The sequence below is a fragment of the Lygodium microphyllum genome, chromosome 4 (assembly GCF_053477565.2).
Source record: "Lygodium microphyllum isolate KBCC chromosome 4, Lygodium_microphyllum_v1.1.10, whole genome shotgun sequence".
Classification (NCBI taxonomy): Eukaryota; Viridiplantae; Streptophyta; class Polypodiopsida; order Schizaeales; family Lygodiaceae; genus Lygodium; species Lygodium microphyllum.
Window position 1 is genome coordinate 2,314,247 of NC_141138.1, and position 8,039 is coordinate 2,322,285.

Consider the following 8,039-nt stretch of genomic DNA (forward strand, 5'->3'; position numbering starts at 1 on the left):
ACCAGACTTCAACCAAGTAAGCTTACATAAAGCCTATCCTTAGACTACTTCATATACCCTTGGACTAGTCAACCTACCCAAGTTTATAGACGTCTAGATTGATCAAACTCACTTGCCATATTCCCAAAAGACTCAAACAAGCCTACTTGCATGACCAAAACTTAAGCTCAATTTAGCCTTAATAAACTACTTAAGCAAGCTTTCCTACTCAAACTTACCATGAGCATCCTTGAGCTTGCCACCTTGACTAGACCCAAGTACTTGGACCTAACTTTCCTACAAAGATTTCAATTGGAGCTTGTTGCTTGTCTTGATGAATAGGTAGCTTACACTTGCTTACAATTATCTTGCTTTGATTGAAAAACTTGAATAAGATTACTTACTTGATTTGACTTAAACTCATTAGGTGGCTTAACCTAAACTTCTATACTCACTAACATTTAGTCAACCTCATCTAATTTTCCTACCCAAGCAATATTGTTTGCTTGATCACATTAGCCTAAGTTTATCAATTGGAACTTTTGGAATAATACTACTTGCTTTCCTAGCCATCTAAGCTTCCCAAGGCTTGTGGAGGTTGTTGGAACTGGGGCTAGAGCTTGCCAAGAGGCAACAAGTCTAGATAGAGCATAGTTGAACTTGTGTGGCCAACTAGGTTGAAAGGCCAAAGACATTTAGGAACTATTACCCTTTGGCTAGCATTGAATGCAAGCATAGAAATGAGTTTTGTAAAGCACTAGAAGGTGCACCCCTTAAGAGGAGGAGTAGAGAATGGAAGCTTGTAAGAGAACAAGAGTGAAATATTAAGCTAACCTAGAGCCAAGAACCACAAGTACAAGCACTTGCAAAGCATTTTAGATATCTTGACTCCAATGGAAATAATATTCCTAGCCCCAAATGCACTTAGAAAAGCTAAAACTTAAAAATACATCTATTTCTCTACTAATCAATAGAATCATCCACCTTGTAGACTAAGACATAGATAGATACAGAGCCAACATCATCTAGAGAAAAAATTGCATGGGAGATGTCCCATAGGGCCTACACAAGTCCCTAGACAACTTCCATGCTATAGCAAACTTTGACCTAAACCAAATGGCATAAGAAGCGATAGAGCAAAGACTCTTGACTCTAGGACCAAAGCAAAAGCACTCTTTGTAAACTTGTAGATTAAACAATAGTCATACATCAATAGAAAGTTGAGTTTCAAATAGAGATGGATAACATCAAAATATTAATCTTGAACATAGGTTTTGGCTAGGTCCTCTAGTGAGTTATTGTCCAATTTTGTTCCAATATTCAAGCATTAGGGGAGTTTTGAGGTCTCAAATTTGCCTTTTGGGGTGTAAAGAGAGAGAGAGAGTGCTCTAGACCAGTGGGAGCAAACCCTCCATAACATAAGTGCTATTTTCTCGTAATTTTTGTTATGAATATCTATTTTCAATATCTCATGATTGTGATTATGACATCCTCCATAATAATGACATGGGGTCTCAGTTACTTTATATAAATGACATATCTGGGATTGTATGATAATGACAATTGAATCTAAATTCAAATTACTAAAAAGCTTCATATTCATCTTTTTTTTCCCTCCCTTGTTTTATTCTTATCATCTCTTTCTTCTTGGTGGTAGCTTGTTTCTCTCTCCCCCCTCTTTTTGCCATGGATACATAAATTCGACCTTCAACAAGGCTCCCAAGCTCTAAAATCATATCCATATTTGTGTTTAATTCATTACAAACTAATGGAAGATAGATTCCTACTATTATTAGTAAAGATAGCTAGATTGCCATGTAACAACAAGCAAGAAAAAGACAAAGATGTGAGAGCTCTTTCATCTTTGCTTGAAAGGGTAGAATAAATTTTTTTAGATATGGAGCAAGTGAAAATAGCATAAAAGATATTTTATACATGTATATATGCATAGAGAGTTGTTATTCTCAATGATTTTTTTATTAGATGTAGTATTAGGTTTTACTACGATATATTTTGTTTTTATTTGTAAATGTATAACCAATCGATTCTATTATTGATATTATGCATAGTTTGATTAGAGAAGAAATGTACAAAGATAGGAGAAAAACACAACTCATAGAGAGTAGAATACTTTTATAACCATTATTATATTATCCCTATGTAATATGGCCAATGGGAAGCAATATCCCTTCTGCCTTTGCCTATTTACAGGCCTTGAGTGACCTTTTTCAAGTCCAGCCACAATGAGGGCTATAGATATAAAATATTTTTTGAGATTTAAGTATTAAATTCTAATGGCTCAAGTAGGTTTGTTAATTATTTGTTAAGTTTCTTTTCAATGCTGAGATAATAAGTTCAAAAGCTCTCAGTCTTAAGCGGCTAGCATATGATCATGTCTTATAATTTGCCAATGAGAGGTGGGATACTAGGATAGAAGGTAAGATAATTTGTAAGATAGATCAAGACTCTATTGCTTGGAAATACATACTTGCTACTCAAATTTTTGAGAATTTTACCCATGATCCTATAGTGGATTTAATATTTGGCTTAATGAGGATATTATTATGATCATCAATGTTAGATAATCATGTACACTATATCAAGTGGCGATAGATTTACAAAATGAAAAAAATTAAATTGTCATATTCATTTGCATTTTAACTTAACAAAGAATGCATAAGTTTTTACATGATAACAAAGAGGAGAGAAAAAAATATATGTTGCACGGATATTGAAGAAAATATCTCTTTACTTTCAATATAAATACATGTTCAAATATTGTAATAAATTTGTATTTGCTTTCTTCATGATTTACATACATGAGGTCTTACAAGGCAATATATAAACGTTTATTTTTTAATGAGGATTTTTCTTAGAAGGAAGAACATCCTTTTTAGGGGTTCTTTTAGTTTTCTTTAATACTTTGGTTGCCTTAGGTATTGAGAGCATGCCTTCACTTACTGCAGTTGTGAGTATCCCTCTTTCCTTTTTTACTTTCACACTCTCAATACAATCCTTATCTCCTTCTTCTTCTTGTATGCAATTAATGATTAGATATTAGAAAACCTTTGCTCGTATGTATCAAACATGCTCACTGTTTTAACAATTATTGAAAAATTATCACACATTTGAAAGAAAGTAGTGTTTCTTCAGTGATATTTTGCAATGAACTATATTTTGATTGAAATTCTACCTTAAAGTTAAACATATTCAGTATTATCTTTTTACGTTTATTATTATTAATGGTAGTTTATAAAATCAACTATCTTGATATATTTTGATTAAAAACTTACCACAATTTTTCTATACTTCATTTGTATAAGTAAATTGAAAGGCATTGAATACATTTTCTATAACAGTTCAATCAATATTTTTGTATCTCTATATCAAGAAGCAATAAAATTTAGAGTACTTATAATAAATAAAATTTTAAATAATCAACATGCCTTGAATTGTTTAACTTACATCTTATCATTTCCATGGATTCCTTTCACAGAATTGATTGAAACACTACTTATTAATGCAATCTACTGTAACCAAGCTTCAATGAGAGCTTGAAACGTCATAGGTCAATACTTTAGTATAATAAACTCTCTTAAAATTAGAAAATACCAAACTACTTACTTTTCATGGTATAAAATCAAAATAAGCTCTAAAGTATCAAAGTCAATTCAATCGAGCCAATATTCAAATCCATTTATATCAAGCTTCATTTAGCCTCATTTAATGGAAGATTAAAGGATAAACTCTCAAATTTTTTTGTATATTAAAAGGGAGTCGTTTACTTCTCTCCTTCTATCCTTGAGGATGTTATAATATCCGAGATACACACTCAACTTTCTTATATACTTAAAATATATATGGTGAATATTATGCTCCGCAGAGAGAGAACATATGAGAGAAAAGAGAGAGAGAGAGAGAGAGAGAGAGAGAGAGAGAGAGAGAGAGAGAGAGAGAGAGAGAGAAATTGACAACACACTAGGGATTGGAAGATGGGCTAGTCCCCCCCTTGTGGAGTTATATTATTGACAAGGAGCAAGCTCCTCCATTGCACATAAACCAGTTCTTGCTTGTAGATCTTGGAAACAAGATCACGGTTCCTTGCATAGTATACAACCAGCTAACACTTGCACAACTTGGAAGTTGGCACCTTTTGATCCTTCTCGAGTCTCCTTCTCTCCTACACAACTTGGAAGTTGGCACCTTTTGATCCTTCTTGAGTCTCCTTCTCTCCTACACAATATGTGTAGGGCTCTTCTTTTTGCGCTTGATTTCAGCATAGCTTTCGCAACCAACTAACACTTGCACAACTTGGAAGTTGGCACCTTTTGATCCTTCTTGAGTCTCCTTCTCTCCTACACAATATGTGTAGGACTCTCCTTTTCGCGCTTGATTTCAGCATAGCTTTCGCAACACTTGCACCTTCTATTTTCCTCTTGGAACTTGGTTTCAACATAGCTTTCGTAGCACTTGATTTCAACAGGACTTCCGTAGCACTTGCATCTTCTCTTCTCCTCTTGGATGTATGAAAAGTGATGCTTCCTTCCTCTCCCTCACACCCAAGAAGAGCCTCCTCTTTTATAGGCTTTCAAGAGATTCTCTTCTTGGAGAGAGACTTGAGTTGATCTTCATGCAAGATGTGATTGTTCTAAGACCTACTCTGCATCAGCAATTTTAAGATATCTCTCTGTGTGTTGCTCGGATGAAAAAACGTCCAACAGAAAAGTTGTAGATCTCACTGTTTCTGATGGCCCTCGCAAGCCATTTTTAGAGATCGTCTTTCTATCATGATATATTTTAAAAATGGATTCACCATGTCTTTTTTTTTTAATAGCTTTTTAAACTATACTCTTAACTTGTGGTCCATGCAACCACCTTAAGGAGAGTTCATAAAATTGCCTTGGGCCTCAACCTTAAGATTGAATTTCACACAAAAGCTTATGTCATTTTAGACCTTAGAAAGAGAAAATCATTTCTCTCCTCACTTCCAAAGGATCACGTCTCTTGTCTTTTTTAATGAAAGAAAAGACCTTAAACCTTGACTTGTAGGGAAGAGGATGACCCCAAATGAATGCAATGCTCATTACACACAAGTAAACGTTCCCAGGCATCCCCGGATGCACACATAAATACATATACACAATGTTAATGCACTTCTTCTTCTTAGAACTTAATCCATCTTCATTTATGTGTAACTGCTTGGTTATTGTGTACGCTCTTACACTTGGCAGACACTTCTTTCTCCCTTCATAACTTGTATTGCTTGTACCAAATATCCCCATCACAGTGCTCTGATCACCCCATTAAGTGATGCACTAGGAATACTGGTCTCTAATGTCCATGCTGGATCATCATCAACACTTAAAGAAAAGTGAGTCATTAATTTATTGACATTAATTTATTAAATAGAGAATGCATGATAAGCAATCAATTTAGTGATAGAGGATCTCAACACATTCTGAGTCCAAAGTAATAATATCATTTCTCTTACCTATGTCACTAGATAAGAGGTAATAATATTATTTCTCTTCTTTAATCCTTGAGGAATGGTAGCTTTTGAGAACTTCATTATTAAGAGACTTCATTGCCTTTATGATCTCTCTTAGACATCTTATACCTTGTGAAAATCTTCTCTTATTTTTTGTTAGTGGCTTAGATGCTTACATGCCTAATGAATCTTTTGAGCGATATGCCTAGGATCAACTTTATGCTTCATTGTAGTTTTTTTGTTCTAGCCATAGTTAAATTCACTGACTACAAAACAAAAAAGTTATAGAAATACATTCAACGACCCATCATGTTTGCATAAATGTATGAAGTAGAAAATCAATGCCATGCAAAGAAAGGATAGCTATAACTAGAATTGTGTTTCATACAACACACAACAAAGAGAATGCAAGCTAGGCAAGGAAACACATGAAATGTGAAAACCATGCCAGTCAAGGAAAAAAGAGCAACTAGAACCGTGTTTCGTATGATAGACCATGCAAACTACCTCCCATTGACTTGTGAAATGCAAATACGAACTTGGAAGAGACATAGACCCACAAGTTTTTACGTGTCATATGACAGATGACCAAGAATTCCAAATTTGTTGCTTTGGAGGATTGGGACTTTGCCAAGGTGTTCTTCTTGGAGTTGAGAAGCTTGCTTGATTTCAAATGAGCCTCAAAAGGGATAAAATGAGCTTTTACACGAGATTGGAATGAAATGGTGAAGTTTGTCTTCGCTTAAGAAAAATAACATTGAAATGATTTATTATAGTGGTGTTTGGTTGCACATGATCTCATTAAACCCCCTCTTTACACCTTAAAAATAGCCCCATGTGTGAAAATATGCCTTTAAAATTTTTTAAAAAATAAGAGATATCTTTTGAGTTAGTAAATGCTATTTTGGACACAAGCTCCAAAAACAATGATTCTATTATTAAATTATTTTTTTAAAAGTTTTCTTAAAGTAAGATCCTACATTAGCTTTTCATTTTTAGACGTAATCTTCTCATATCTCCATCAAGCTCGAGCAAATTGTATTTACAAGACAAGAAACTCATCCAAGTTTATATACATCAGGGATATGCTAAATATTCATTTTGATTTGCAAGAGCTCTTGGGAGATTTTGAACAGAAACTACATTAAATATTATGCTAGACATGCAAAGCGTCTTACAACTAACAATTGTGTTCAGTATAATGATGTGATTCAATGAAACAATACTTCTAGGATAACTTTGATTACCAAGTTTAATCTTATTAATGAGGAATTTAGAAAATATTAAAAAAATACCCTTTTTATAGGGATCAACAACAATGTCTTTTGACAAAAAAGACACGTGATTTCTTGGGCATCTTTAAAATATATGGAAAATCCTTCTTTAGAGAAAGTGCAAGACAAGAAGGAAAAGATATTGCATACATAGATGCAGAGGCTGAGGAGAACATAGAAATGTATCAAGAGGATTTTGAGAATCGACTGGTGCGAGGTTTTGATCTTTCTATATTTAAGACTGAGAATATCACAAAGGTGGAACAAAACATGATAGAAGTGAGTACACAGATTGAAGAAGACCCTCTTGATTGTATCTCTACATTTTCTAATTACCTTATCAACAAAAAAATAAATATTGATCAATGATATTCAACATCTTTTTTATCTTAGAGAAGATAAGAGGAGAAGCCAAATAACTCAATAAATCTTTATAACGAGAGCCTTCTTGAAGATTATGAAAATCCAAATGTATGAAATATATTTCTAAGATCTTCATTAGGCTTAATACTAGAGTTTTATTATGCTTAATGAATAAGTGACTTTGAGATTTTCATCTATTGACAAAGAAAACCTTTTTAATTACTGTGTTGCAGACTAAAATTGAAGACCTTGATTACTTTATTGGAAGAGTCAAGGGCTCTAGGTCATTGAATCTTGAAAAAAGTCAAGGCCTTGGCCACTATATTGAAAGCTTGAATAATTAAATTATTGTAATTTATCACAATAGATTATCAAGATCTCCAAGTTTACCAATGATGGCTTTAAAAGCTATTTCCAAAGTCATTGGATATAAAGATTTCAACAAGGAGTGGAGAAGGTAAATTTTTTGGAAAGGGAAGAAGCTATAAGGATTGTTTGTTACACAGCCTAGTTATAATGGATCTAGAGCTAGATACTTTGGAGTTCTTAGCTCCTATTTACTCTCCAATGTAGAGAATACAAAAGATTTGAAGCTCCTCCCATGCTACGAAAAGCAAGAGTTTTTGAAGTGCTAAGGATTTATTGAGCGGGATGAAACCAAAGATTCCTTTATAACATAATCAGATTAAAAGATCTCAATGAGTTGAGAGTTTCTTGAAACCCATCTTTTGTATTCTCTTTTTTTAGTTTGTAACCATTCTAAAAATATTTGCTTTGGATATAAGAGCTATAGATATTCATTTTTTTTGTGACCATTTATATGGTTTTTACCAAAGACGATGTATTGCATGATGTGGTTGTCTTTAAGCTTAAATTTATGCCAAATTTGTCTCTAGAACTATTAAAAGATCTCTAATAAACTATTTACTTTGAAT